This window comes from Lissotriton helveticus, chromosome 6 (genome assembly GCF_964261635.1).
Source record: "Lissotriton helveticus chromosome 6, aLisHel1.1, whole genome shotgun sequence".
NCBI classification, from domain to species: Eukaryota; Metazoa; Chordata; class Amphibia; order Caudata; family Salamandridae; genus Lissotriton; species Lissotriton helveticus.
The window spans coordinates 217138524-217154071 of record NC_136067.1 but is presented as its reverse complement, the minus strand read 5'-3'; positions in this window follow the sequence as shown (position 1 = coordinate 217154071).

Sequence of the window (15548 nt, the reverse complement as noted above, 5' to 3'; positions counted from 1 at the left end):
CTCTCTGAAGTATGTTAATCCCCGCTGTTACACATCCAAGTACAGTGATGTTCCAGTCTGGAAACAGAAAGTGTAGGAGCTCACATGATGACTGCAACTGTAGTGAAGTGCAGAGTACTGTCTTAAAGATAGCCCACCCAGCCTGTGAAGTGCCAGTATTGCCCCTTGCGGCAGAGCAGACTAAGTGTGGACCCTTGGCAGTATCTGAGGGTCTCTACAGCAGACCTGCTGCAAGCACTGCAAGGGTCCGGTCTGAAGCATAGTGGTGCTGTTAAATTGTGTGCGCGATGCCCAATCACAAGGACAGCAGCCCTCCGAAACGCTGCTCCTGCTGGCTATACTTGTACTGCGAATGAATCCCACTCTTCACAACACTGCGCAGGAAGCTCAAAAAGGGATGCGTTGGAAATTTCTTTGAGATGAAAGGTGTGCCAATAAAATGCCAATAAAATATATAATGACAGGGCAGTTTTTCCCTATCAGAAAATGGTGATTATTTAGAAAAAAACATAACAAACAGCGACAGACGGGAGATGGTGTGGGGATGGCGCCGCACAGGAAGGTTAAGTGAATTAAGAGCAGCGATGGGTGCCGACATGAGGAGGGAATGCAGCGACGGGTGGGAGCTGGTGGGGGACGGCATTTCAGGAAGAGATTAAGTGAATTGCGGGCAGGGATGGGAGCCAACACGATCATGAAATGCAGAAATGAGAAGGAGGTGGTGACGCAAAGAACAAAGGGGCCGTGCTGAGCAATAACAATGTTATCCCAAGCTATCTCTGGAACTTATTGCCATGGTAACGCGTTATTAACAACGCATTTCTCCAGGGCGATAAAAATTTCCAGAGATAGCGAGGTGATAGGTTTCAGTTTTCTATGCCCCGCCCATTTATATATTATGCTTATTAGTTAGCAGAGTGTGTCTAACAACTGATATATTAATTTATGCATTTTCGTTTATATTCCAATATTGGTTATTCAGTTATATGTGTGACATTACTACAGTTATTCTTAGCTTAGCCTGTGTGCCACCATTTTGAAGCATTTCTCTTTCTGTGCGAGTGCACTTGCTCATTCCCCCTCTCGTAGGAATAGGAATTTTCCACATGCCAGCAGTTTTGCCTCTCGGCCCACTGTGACTGAAACTACTAGCGAAACCCCTTATCACTCTGTTCTCATGTGCTGGAGATGCTAAGGCCTGGCTCCGTGTCCTTGGAGTCAGATAAGAGAATGTTGCAATTCCAGGTGCAGAAGCCTCCTGTATGAGGCTATTGTTCACCATCTCAGGGGTCCAGTACTTTTCCATAATGGGCGTGCCTTACACTGCTTTTCGTAATATAATGTGTTACTGTAATGATATGAGTCAGTCCTTCTCGGCGCACTCTTAGGGGTGAGGTCGAACAGGGCCCTCTCATATGGGAGTTTGTGGCCTAATAAACCTATTTGTTTATTCTTCTCCACTGTCCAGCTGACTTATTATTGGGTTACTATAGGTGAGTGCGGTAAGTCACTCGGGTGGATTTGAGCCACGCTTATCAGATGGCGCCCGAATAGGGACTCCGCGATTAGGACCTTTCTCACCCGTAAGTGGGTAGCAGAAGGCCGGGGACCCTCTGGTCGGCACGGTGGGCCCGGGTACCCACTTGATGTCGAGCTTGGTTCTCGCAGCGCTGCCCCGCCCTGCTGATCGGAAGTGGTCCTGGTCCATGATCCTACGCCGGAGTCCGGAAGGCGGAACTTTGGAGCTGACTGTGTTGGTCCTGGCAGCCGGAGGTGGAGAATGGTAGAAGTCGGTACCGCGCATAGAAGGTGAGTGGTCCGACTGTTGCTTGGAGGAGCCGGAGTGCTCCGAGGGACCGGTGCGTCTCTGGTGATTGGAGGAGCCGGCGTGCTCCTGGGGCTAGTGTGCTCCGGGGAACTCAGAGTGCAAGTGGCGCTCTGGCAGACTTGACGGAGATTGGGTGAACATTGGTTTGTAGTCATCCGACTGGATAATACTGCAGTCGGCGGGTGGCTTGCTACGGGAAGGATCTCGGGGCTCACCCGAACCCCTAGGGTGGTGGCTCGCGGAAGAGAGCGCCGAGTCCCATGTGGTGTAGCGCATGCCGATCTGTAGTGTTGCCCAGGAGACGGATGTGTTCCCCAGTCTCGGAATAGCGGGCGTGCGCTGTTCGGTCTGCGGTAGGGTCCAGGTTCCCCAGGACTTGGTCGACGGGTACTTGTCCCATTTGGTAACACGTGTTTTTGGAACGGATTTGATGTAGCGTATATTGAAGCTGTGAGTGTGACCTACCGGTAAGTGAGTAAGTGTGCAAGTGTGAGTCTTTGTGTTAGTGTGTGATTGTGTGAGAGCAGGATGCCGTGTTTCAGTAAATTGCGGTGTTTAGGGTGCTGTGGTGATGTCTCCGACGTTAGACTGGCTGAAAGCCAACCTGCCCCGTTGGAGGGCTCTCCAAATTTCGACATGTACGTCAAGCATGGCTTACCCCCGATTTTGTTTTCTACTTTGTGGCATAAATACACAAAAGATAATGTGGATTTACAGTGGCATTTGCTTGGCTCTTTTGATGGAGCAAAGTTAGATTATTTACAAGATAGATTGTTTGCTAGGCGCAGCCGCCAGAGTATGTTTGATTCTTTGCGGATGTGGCAGAAGGAGGTACGAGAACGGCAAATGAGGGAAGAGAAGGTGGCTCAGAAGAGAGCGGCGCAGATGATGGCGCAGAAGGCCAGGGAACACACTAAGAAAGAGAATGAGCTGCGAATTGAGCGCGCAGATAGACCTTTTAGGCTATTGGATAATAATAGCTATGTAGTGAGAGAAGATGACCAAGATGAGATGGAGGACATTTTGAACACTCGACCCCCTCCCCCGTATGCCCCGCAGCCCTTGTACCCCGTGTTGGTGGATCCCGCCTCCTCGGCGGTGGTTTCAGTTCCCCAAATGGGTGCTGCCCCTCCCTTGTCCGGTGCACCTGCTTCCTTTGTGGCTGAACAAACTTCCCCCTCTGTCACTGCACCCCTGCTCTCTTTCTCCGCGGCAAGCCCCATTGCGCCTGCTGTGCTCTCCCCGGTGTTCTTTACTGGTTCCGCTATTCCCACTGTTTCATCCAGTACTACCCCTCAGAGCGCGCTGCTGACTCCCACTAGAGGAGCGGGAGGCGGACTGTTTACTCAGGTACGGAAGTTACTTACACGTTCTGCTGTGGGGTTGGATGGGAAGACAATGGTAGCCAATCAAGCTTGTCAATGGGCCAGGAATAACATTTATTCATTGGAAGACATTTGGTCTACCATGAAAGACTATGAGCCTTTGATGCAGCAACATGCTTTGTGGCACATGTCGACGATATTGATAGCGTTGTGGGAACAGGGATATGGTGGCGTGGCACCGGTGATTCTCCGTGATATCAAGAATAATGCCTATAGGGCCAACACTGGAATAAAGGATGTGTTCCGTAGTCTGAGGTTCTTGTTAGAATACAGAAATGAGCTACCACAAGCGGGAGAACCCCATTACCCTGGGGTACACCCGATGCGTGAAGTGCACCCTATATTTCACCCTGAGGTACCTGAGATAATAGACCCAACAACACAGGTTGTGACCCGAGCTCGTATTGGCGCTCATTTCCAGGAACAGTGGGTGTATACGCCCTGGAAAAGGAGCGAGGTATTAGCCTTGAAGGCTCAGCTACCTGACTCTAGGAAGAATCCGACACCCTATTATAAAGAATTGACAGAGGCTGCTTCCTCGACGGTCATGACTTTAGCAGATATTGAAATATTTTTCGGATTATTGGTCCCCGTAGATGTGTGGAGACAGGTGAAGGGTTCAGATCATACGGAAGAGCTGGGTGGTACTTGGGAAGAATTCAGAGATTGGGATAAGGAACGCACGCCAGGGGAGAAGCCGAAGGCTGAGATACTAGCGTTGCCAGGGTGTATATGCACTCACTCATCCCACCTAAAAAGGTAGATTGGGATAAGTTGACGGCCTGCAGACAGAAGAAGGATGAGGCCGTTTCAGATTTCTTCACTCGTTTTGAGGAAACGTTCATGGATTTTAGCGGTCAGGATATATCTCAAGATGGTGGGTTGCGACTTTTTGTTAACAGATTTGTAACGAATCTGTTGCCAGAAATATCAGCCCGATTGCAAGCGTCAGAGAGTACATGGACGACATCCTCTCCCTCTGGGATTCTGAGTATGGCCCAGTATTACGAGCATAGAGAAAATGAGAATAAGGACAGGCAAGAAAAGAAGGCAAAGGATTTGAAGACGAAAGTGTTATTGCAGCAAGTGGCGAAGGGACGGGGACGTGGAGCCCCGCCCATGGCGGCTGGTCGAGGAGGAAGTAGTTACGGAAGGGGAGAGAAAAGAGAGCGTTTGGGACAGAACCAGTGTGCCAACTGCAAACAGGAGGGGCACTGGTGGAAAGACTGTCCACTGCTCCGGTCCGCTGCCGGACCAGGCAGATGTGGATGTTGATCAACGTGGGCCTTATGTAACGGCAGACTTATCGGGATCCCCTCAGAAATCTTTTAGTGGATACAGGTGCTACGAAAAGTTCTGTGGCACGTTCCCAGGTCCCAGGGGCGGCTCTGTCTGGCAAGACTAATATTTCCGTGGGGTTCTCTGGTACCCCAGTGGTTAGCCCCATTTCTAAGCCTCTTGCACTCATGATTGGCCCTTTCACTGTTGACTCTCCCTTCCTTTTAACTTCAAATTGTGGTGAGAACTTACTGGGTTTGGATTTGTTGAAGAGATTGAATGCTACAATTTACTGTTCTCCGGACGGTGTGTACCTCACGTTGGGTCCTTCTGTCGCGCATGCGCAGCAATGTTTCTCGAAAGATGAGCCCCTCCCGGTTGAATTGGCGGATGTTCCTGAGAGTCTGTGGGCCAGCAGCGATACTGATGTGGGAAAAATGGAGATTGCCCCAGTGTCAATAAAAGTTAAGGTGGGAGCGAAGCTACCTCGGATACCGCAGTATAAAATATCTAGGGATGGAGAGAGGGCTCTGCTGCAAATAATACAGGACTTGATTCGGTCTGGGGTAGTAGAGGAAACGGATTCTAACAGTTGCAATAGCCCCATCCTTCCGATCCTTAAGAGACCCTCAGGTGATGATGGCGAGGGTACACCTGATGTCTATCGTTTTGTGATTGATTTACGCCACATTAACAAGGTGGTTGAGCCTCAGTATCCGGTGGTCTCTGATATCACTACTATTTTGACCATGATACCTTCCTCAGCTAAGTATTTTTCTGTACTGGAACTTAAGAATGCTTTCTTTAGTATCCCTGTGCATCCAGATAGCCGTTATCTCTTCGGATTCTCATTGGCTGGCCGCTGTTTTAGATTTTGTAGAATTCCCCAAGGTTATACGGAAAGTCCCAGTATTTATAGTCAAGCTCTGAAAGCGCAGTTGGATGATTTGGAGCTCCCACAGGGGAATGTCTTGTTGCAATATGTGGATGATGTTCTCATTGCCTCAGACACTGAGGAAGGATGCCGCGAGTCTACTGTTAAATTGTTACACCATTTGGCCTGTAAGGGACACAAGGTGTCTCTTCCTAAATTCCAATACTGCCGACAGGAGGTTACCTACCTCGGTCATCTCCTATCGAATGAGGGGAGAAGGCTGACGCCGGAGCGCATCAAGGCGATAACTAACATGGCTGTACCTAACACGCAGCTAGAGGTGCGCGCATTTTTGGGCATAACATCGTACTGTCGCCAGTGGATACCTAATTATGCTTTACTAACAAAACCCCTTCTGTATCTGACTACTAAAGAAGTGCGCGAACCCCTACCTTGGACTCCAGCATGTCAAGAAGCGTTTGAGTCATTAAAAACTGCTTTATGTTCTGCACCTGTCTTGGGAACACCCGATTACCAGAAGCCCTTTGTACTTTAACGTGCACGAGGCGGAAGGTTGCGTGCTGTCTGTCCTAACTCAGAGTTTTGGCGGGAAACAGAGACCTTGTGCTTACTTCTCTGCTATGCTTGACAACGTGGCAAGAGCATTGCCGAGCTGTCTTGTCGTGTATTTCTATAGGTTCTGAATCGATCCCCCTATTCCTGACCCTATTCTGGTTAAACTACCTAGCTAGTTAACTAACAGTCAGCCCATGAGGCAAGAAATCCCCCATGATGCAGATACCGTTATCTGACGCAGTCACACTACGGCACAGGAACGTGTTATCTGATTAGGTCATAACGCTTGAGATCTAATTAGACAAGCGACATTCCTCCAGCCCCTGATAAGGCATACGACGTTCTCATAACAAATCAAACCTATGACAACCTGGAAAATCCGTGCGGCCATTGTTTTGATTTCACAGAGAACTTTTGCAAAAGAATGTGCTAACGAGCAAGTCGTATGACATCTTTATTGACGCACCTATGTCCATCCTTACGTCAATCTCGGCACCTTTAAGGTATAAATATTGCCGACCTTGCCCTATGCAAACACACGCGTGGTGACAAGACGGAGCAGCCATACTTGCCGAAGCCGAGAGCAGAAGCAGACCCCGCAGGCAGCAGCCCCGCCTTCCTGACGCGCTGAGAGACACGCTGCTATCTCAAGCCGAGAGACCCAGCACCGGCGCTTCTGGGCAGCCCTCGCAGGCAGCCTGGAATATCGAGAGCAGAGAAAGAGATACCATTCCTCATTCATCCTAAATTCCAGGTACAGAACTGAATAACCCCTCCTAGAGAATTCTTTAGTTATTCACTTGGCAAAAACAAACTTAACTTAAACTGTAACTTTCTATTCCCGCCCACGCATTAGACTTAGGTCAGGTACACGGGGTAGGCGTATTTAGAAACACCAGTTGAGTACGTTTAGTCAAATGTATATGTGTATGTAAATATATTTTAATCATTTTAAACATCATATGGCTCAGAAACCATATCAATGTTTTTACAGTATTATTTTATACTATTGCTTCTAATGTATGCACTTTACTTAACTATAAGTATTGCAATAATATCGATCCATTTCTCTTGTACGAGAAAAGAGACTGATCAATAAATAACATCTTTTATTGAACACGCCCGTCTCTTCCTTTTCTCTACATTCTGATGAGACTAAGAATGCACGTACTGACTGAGTAAAATAATTGCCTTGTGCTCACACGACTCTTGAGATTGACTCTTGATTAGGGGAGAGCAAAGTTGTCATGTTCTATGGTTGTCAGAAACTAAATCCCTTCTTGTCTAATCAGGGGAGTTAATCCTTCCTTGAACATTCGAGAAAGTTTCTAGCAAACTCTGAGCTTAGCTGGCAAACCCAAAAATTAAGTCTAGTTTCGACAGTAGTAGACCTAGTTAACGTCTGGCCTAGGCCTTTACTGCTGTAGGTACTATTCCAATGCGCAGAGCCTATTGGGAAAATAGGAGCTACACTACATGGCGCCCAACGCGTTTGGAAAGGGCGATAAAACTAACGTAAGACATTTAGAGTAACTCAGTCGTGCTTTCTCACTCAGACCCCTTTTCCCAAATACTCCAAAGACGTCTGGAGTGGGTGAAAGGTAATATCCTCCAAAACCTCGCAGGAGGGAACTCCTATGTATGGTTCTTGGTCTAGTCAACGTTGAAGGATAAAACAGTTCCAGAATATTGTGCATCTAATCTCTGTTTCCATAAGAAACCTGATCTGCAAACAAACATAATACCATCCTGTCTGTAAAATGGCAGAGAGTGATGATGAAAGAGAGGCAATTAGATTAGCTACTGAAATAGCAGATGCTGATGCTACCATGCAAACAGCAGACCCGGATATAATACTCATCCAGGTCGCCAAAAGGAGATCTATAACCTTAAAACTTATAGAAAATGGACTGACACCTAGAGGTGGCACAGTCATATTCGTAATTGAGGCACACGAATATCGGCAGACAGAGGTATACTATACATGGATACATTTTCCAGCAGCAAATGCTGTAACAAAGTACTTCCACTATTACAAAGTAGAGGAACCTCCTGAAACGTACACTCCTTTCGAGGAGGTGGAAGTACCACTCAAATTCCAAGAGCATTTGCTCTTATTTGATGGCGCCCTAAAACATAACAATCACATTACAAGACTCGGTCCTTTAGGAAGACCAGGAGCAACGTGGCCGGTCCTAGCCGGATACACACCACATCCAGACATCGAAAGAATGCCTGCAGCAGAGCTGTTAATACAGCTAAAACAACTACTAAAAATTCACAGACAATTAGTTCAGTATGTAATGCGGACTTCAACAATTCAGCCAGCGATTAAACTACCACAGCTGACCCCTCACCAGGGGAACACAAATAAAATTACACCACAGAACATCCAATCCTGCCTAGGTAAAGTTCCAGCTAAACGGGAACAAATACCATTCTGGTTGGCAAAGAAAATTACCCAAATAGAGGCGGTGTTTCCTGACACCACCCCATTAGAAAAACACAGGATTCTGACTATATGTCTCCCAATGGGAATCGCACCACACATTGAGGACTGTGACACTTGGGGTACAGTCTTTGCTTCCATCTATACAAAAACGCACGGTGTTCCATCCATTTCGGTGATACCAGATGTGCTAAAACAAATTCAAGATGAATACGGTCCAGAACCCGCTTTAACTCTTGGTATGAAATTACTGAAAGACTTCAAGCAGGTCTCGGCTATATTATTAGCCAACATAAAAGGTGAAGCAGCAAACGTGGCGATCCGCCAGAGGTTAAAAGAGACAGATATAGCAGACCAACCAGCTGAAATTGCCAGAATCATAGAAAAATCCTATGAAGAACTAGGCAGAGATAGTCTAGGTGGAATACCAGTAAAACCGCAACTGACTACAAGTCCAGAAAAAATGTTTTTTAATAATAATAATAATTCACCAAAAAAGAACTGGGATGGGAACAAACAATCCAATCCTAAAGAAAAGAAATTCCAGTCCAGAGGAAGGTCTCCTAGGCGAAGAGAGAAATCTCCAAACCCGAGACAAAGGTCACCCCAGAGTGACCCCTCTGGGAATAGATATAACCTTAGAAATAGGGATAATATTAAAAAACCTGATAGATATCAAGACATTGATACACGTCCCTCTCAATCTTTTCAGAATTCCTCGCAGAAATCGGAAAGAAGAGGACGATCAGAAGAGCACGCCAAGTCCAAAGACAAGGAACCTGCTCAACTGAAAAAGAAATTACAATTTCCAAAAAAGAAGGTAGCCAGTATCAAGGTAGTTAACAATGCCGAGAATACTGAGGACACAACTGAAAAACGGAGAGTGGGCTCAGACAATGCTAGACAGCGCAGCAGAGGTGAGCATAGCTCGCAAAGTCCTTATGAATCATCTGGAGACAGTGGACACGAATGAATACCTTCAAGTGGAAACTGCAGATACCAGAGTTAGCAAGCCCCACAAAATATACGAGATAACATTACGTATAGAGGGAGATAAGACTAGGAAAATAAGGGGACTATTTTGGGATAACCTCTCCAAGGGTTATGACATCCTTCTAGCTGAAAAAGACTGGCCACCAGAGTTTGTCAGGGAGTGCCCTGATGGCGAAGAAGTAATTATGCCTGCCTTCTCGAATCAAATCCCGATTCATAAAAAATACACACTTGCTAGAAAGTGGGCAGTGGCCTTAGCACCTGCTTTATATAAAAATCATGTAGGATGGGATGAGGATTCTCCTCCTCACAAAATCCAGTTAAAATCACAACCAACTGCACAAAGGCAGTACCCAATTAAGCAAGAAGCTAAAAAACAAGTAAATGAAATACAAGATCAGCTAGAATACCAGGGGGTGATTGAAACTTGCACCTCACAAATGAACAATCCTTTGTTTCCGGTCTCCAAACCAGACAATTCATATCGCCTAGTTTTGGATTACCGACACCTTAACACATGTTGCAAAACTTTTGCAGTGCAAAACTCACACAGTACTGCACTAATGAATAACATAGTGCGCAAAAAATACAAAACAACCTTGGACATCTCCAACGGATTCTTTTGTCAAAACATAGCACCAGAGAGCAGATATTTAACAGCTTTCTCAGTAAATGGCACTCAAAAACAATTCTGTCGGTTAGCCCAGGGGTACAAGAACAGCCCGGGGGTATTCTCAGCGAGAGTAACAGAATTACTACAACTATATGATGATGAAGCATTATCTTATGTCGATGACATTTACTTAACAGATGATGACTTGGAGACTCACTTGAAAAGAGTGAACACCATAATACTTGGTTTCGCTGCAGAGGGTTACAAATTCAACTTCAAAAAATCCAGAATTGCCCATCTGAAAATCCAGTACGGAGGATATGAATTATCAAGTATTGCCTGGTTGACAGTCTTTTAAGAACTAGAAGAATTAAAAAATCTAAAATATGAAAAGACGTATCCTCTGCCAATCGACATTCTGCCTCTACGACATTACGCCTGTGTAATCTATACAGACGGACATGCTCAACCCTCCGTTTGGGGAGAACATGCATACAATCCCACATGTGAGATTACAAAAGAAGTGTGGCGCGGAGGTAAACTAAGACCTCTATTAACAAAATCACACTCAGTAGAAACTAATTCAGAACTACAAACTGAAATAATAGCTTTGAAAATGGCGCTAGATACTGCGGATCGCGAATTCCCGACACTTATAGTGTCAGATTCATATTTCTGCGTCAAAGCATATAACAAGGATTTGCAGACATGGATTCAGAACGGTTACAAAGATGACACAGATGCACCAATAAAGCAGAGACTGCTCTGGGAACAAGTAGCTCTTTTGAAAAAAGAACTACCAGAAACTCACGTGACACACTCACTGAGTCACCAGCGTGATGGCGTTCACGTTGTAGGGAATTCATTGGCTGAAACAGCCGCAGCGGCAGCCAGTAAACCGGCTCCCGTAGATCGAAAAAAGCGTACATTAAAATACATTGACGGCGAAACATTGCTGGCGGTGAAAACGTCATCAAAAGGCGACTGCTCAGCGTTACCGATCAATTATCCACTCAATTATACATACATAATCGATGCAAACTCCGTCCCTTTTGCTCGAATCCCTGGAGTGGGGGATAGAGTGATTCCAAACATGGACAGGAGAAACTTGTTAATCGCAGACGCACACATGGGCGAGGGTCTCAGACACCTTAAATTAAAAGATTCTCTGGAAGAATTACAATCACGGTACTGGTGGCCAGGCATGAGCCTGCACTACACCATGTTTGTAAAAAACTGCCCAAACTGCAACAGAGATCGCAGTGGGGAGAGAAGCAGTTTAATACCTCGTCGTATCAAGGCAGATAATATTACCAACAAAAAGAATGGCTTGCGATTAACATACACAGGCTAGTTCCACTTATAATGTAGATCCACAGCACTCGGCTGACGTCCGGACTGTTATACAAGATTTGCGAGTCTAAATGGCATATACGCTAAGAGCATGCTACGTTCGACCATTTTTTTTTCACTCAGGCAATCCAGCCTGGGGGGGGAAAGAATGGCCAAATGAGCACAGCCCAGCGGGAATCTTCTCACTTCCTTCCTGAGGGTATGGGATGGTGTAAAGAAAAAACCAAGGCAGAAAGCAATCTATAATGGAAAGGACATTAGGTTCGGGAGCTGGGTGGGTCAAACATCTAATAAGTGTCCAACGTAGTCTAAATAACTTGCCAAGAAATTCTCTGAAGGGATTCAGTCCGTACGAATTATTATTCGGAACTAGGATGTTGATCTCTGACCTTGATAGTCAGACTTCAGTGGTAATAGAAAAAACCTTTGATGTCAAAGACCGTTTGGCTATTTTGCAGGACTTAAACAAAACAAGAAAAGACCTGAGCAACATACAGTTGAAACAACAGCCAACAACCACTGAAGAATCACCACCTGTCCCAGCAAGACCTGTCTGGATTCCAAAAGTCGGGGATCTAGTCAGGGAGAAGATCGCGGTAAAGAAGGAATTTGGGCCTTCTTACAGAAAAGCAGTTCCTGTCTTGTCTGTCAACGGGACAAGATCAGTTGTACTACCGCCACTTGCTGGAAAAAAGGAGAACCGAGTTGTATCCATCGACCTGGTAAAACCACAACATGTGGCCGATAACAAACGGTAGGCCAAGTGGACTCCCAATAAGTAGCAGAACACCAAGGTTTGCTACCAGTACAGAGGTCCTAACAAAGAGGCTCATCACATTCGAAACGCCTAAAGAAGAACAACAAGGACTATGCAACAATGCAATAGAACTCAGACCTCTGAAAACCCAAATAAAGACATTTAGCAGAGACACACCAATCTACAATGAAGTTCCAAGTGAAAATGCAAGAAACAAAAATCCTGAACCAATTGGAACAATTGACAGAACTGCATCTGGTTACTTCATCAACTTCGATGATTCCTCTGAAGGTTTCAGCGAACAAAAGACACAGCCATCATCAAAATCCTTTAAAGACAAAGCTAAGGAACTTTTGAAACAACTGAAAGAAACATATCTGGTTTCTCCATGGATTGAATTTTGGGTGGGTTTTGGTGCATTTATCCTCATACTTTGGCTCATCATGGTATTTACCTTGGGACGCTTCATTGAGGGAAAATATGCTAAAATGGACACAGCAAGTCAGAACATCAACTTGGTCCTCAAACCACACACATCTTCACACGTCGAGAAACGAGAACTTTCTTCAGAACTTTCTTCAGCCAACTTCACAGCAATTCCAATACCTGGTGGGGTAGCCTGGGACAACACTGACTATGAAATTTATGGTCCGGTCGAGATCCTGAAATATCCACACCAAATCAAGATCTCCTTGAGTGACTTTGCAAAACCAAACTCATTTGCTGATGATTGGGACTTTGAAAGTATAAACAATATGATGTCTGACTTAGTAATGTCTGCTAAATTTACAAAACATGATTATTTGCAAGGTTCTACAAATTATGATAGTATGTATTGCTATAACCATTATGGTAACCATTTCTTGCATAAATCTGCACAACCTAGAAATGTTTTAAATTATAATCAATGGGAACATTGTGCTACACCTCCAAAAGGGAGCTCTAGAACCGTTTATGACAAATATTCATATTTTTCAGGTTTTAACATAACTAATGCTGAAACATTTTATTACAAATTGTCAAACAAAACAGGGATGAAAACCATGATAACCAACACGAAATTGATATATTCAGATTCATTCTTTGAAAAAATGAATACTTTTGGATTTGATTATTGGGACAAAAATGTTGATTTGAAAAGTGTTTGGGGTACAAAAGAATGGCAAGTACAGGGTATAGAAGCTTTGTTTAGAGCCTGCATGATCCCAGAACAAATGATATTTTTAAATGACACTGTTCAACAAACCACCTGTCTTGGCTTAGCCAAAATCAAAGATTTAAATAACCTGTCTATTCCAAAGCCAACAATGTTTAGCAATAACTCTGATACAGATGAAGAAATAGGCATAAGCCATATACTTAACCAAAACAGAACACATCCTGATTGGAAACAATGGTTGATCTGGCCCACAGATACAAATAACTGTCAAGATAGATTCCTGAATAAAACACAGGGTTTCAAAATGACCAGGCCAGACCCTAGATATCCTCAAAGACATCACCCAGGGATAATAACAACCTACAGTGTGGGCAAATTATGCCTTCAATGGCTACAAACTTCCACACTGCCTGAAATTAAGCAACACCTAACTTTACTTACTGATGGTGCTGACTTGCGTGATTTCATACTGGGACCACGCAAACAGCATCAAAAGCGTTTCATAGCAGCCTCTGTATATGCAGCATACAATGAGGACTGGAAGGTTACTCAAATTGAAACAGCAGAGAGAATACGTGAAATTGATCGTATTAATTTGGAAAAATCACTTTCTGTAGTGGACAATGGGTTAATGACTCTGTCCTCCAGAATATTTTCATTGGACAGCATTGTGTCTTCAGCAATCGACATATTATCGCAAGACTTACTGTTATTACAACATGGTCAGTCGCAATTGCGCTCTATTGTACAGCTTGGCTGGACGTTACAAAATCTGCGTTCAGGCTATGTGCCTTGGCGTTTAATCAACACAACGTCACTATTCCAAATCTTTAACCTTACTGATAGACAAATCGGTATGGCGCAGAAGGGTGCTGATTATACAATCTTGAGCATTGAAAAACTAGAAAGATTACCAATGACAATGTCAGAACGACCTGTCAGTGAATGGATAATCCACGGAATCATAAATATTCCAATCTCAACCTTCAGGTTTCAATACTGCCAAAAATATATACAGGCTGGCATGTACGAGAAATTGGGAAAGGGGTACCTTAAAACAACTTGGAACCTGCCCTATTCACATGCATGTGTCAGTAACAAAGGACAGAAAGTGTTTCTTAGTGGCAACAATTGTGCTATGTCACTAAGCGGCACGCTTCTGTGTAACGGTATTAGTTTGCACGGAGCCTGTGAAGGGAATTCATACAACCTTTCATGTCACCAGCAAGGCGCACCTGCAACTGAAATAGAACCATTCTTTCAAAGACTCTATAATGGGAGTTACATTCTTATTGTAGACCGCAGATGTTGTAGTCTTATGCCCGGGACTCCTTATCTCGTCACCACGACGGCGAAGGTCAAGTGCTGTGGACGTTCTTTGTTCCCCAGCTCCTTACCAGACAGGGAGGCAAGGGCATGGCCCGGTTTGAAAATTACTTCTATTCGAATAGACACTTTAAGCAGAATGAAAACAGTGCTTCTTCAGACGCCTACAAGGCTCACGTCATCTAAAGAAACGTATGATCTACAAGTCGCAAGGACGACTGCAGAGATACATACATTATTATCAACTAATTCCCCCGTACATTTCGCGGAAATCCTGAGCGAAATCTTAAATATTTCTGATACCACTGGGGTCTCAAAGGTATTTAAGACAGTATTTTCGATGGCATTAACACCATTCAAAGCCATACTGGGTATTTTTCCAGATTTCGTCCATTCGATTTTTGGCGGACTTCCCCTGATCCTGGGACTAATTGCAGGAATCCTATTCCTAGTCCTTATTTTTCGTTATGGCAACCCATGTCACAGATCAAACTCTCGCGACAATGGAAGATACGATCCTAGCCATTGGATACCGGGACCGGATATCAAAAATCCTGGGACTCTCCCGGCTTAGAGACCTAAACATGACTTGGTTTCTATCATTTCGACCAATGTGGCAAAGGTGTGTTTTACCTGTACTAAGGTGTCTGCTATGCGGAGAAGAATGCGTGTTAGACACCTGTCTGACGCTACAATCGGATGCGCCGGTGGATGCAGATACACTGTTGGTTCCTACCAAGGTTCACGCACTGTGCTGCCCTCAAAGGCTGCCAATTCTGATGACGGCATTCCTGGAATCTTCACCACTACGATTGAAGAGTAGTGAAGTTCAAGATGAAAGCAGCATCGAACAGGTACGACCTTCTGTCAGCAATGCAAATCAGAATGTCAATGGAGACAATCATGCGCATGAATGCATGGTTACCCCTATTTCCGACTTAGTGGAACTTTCCCATG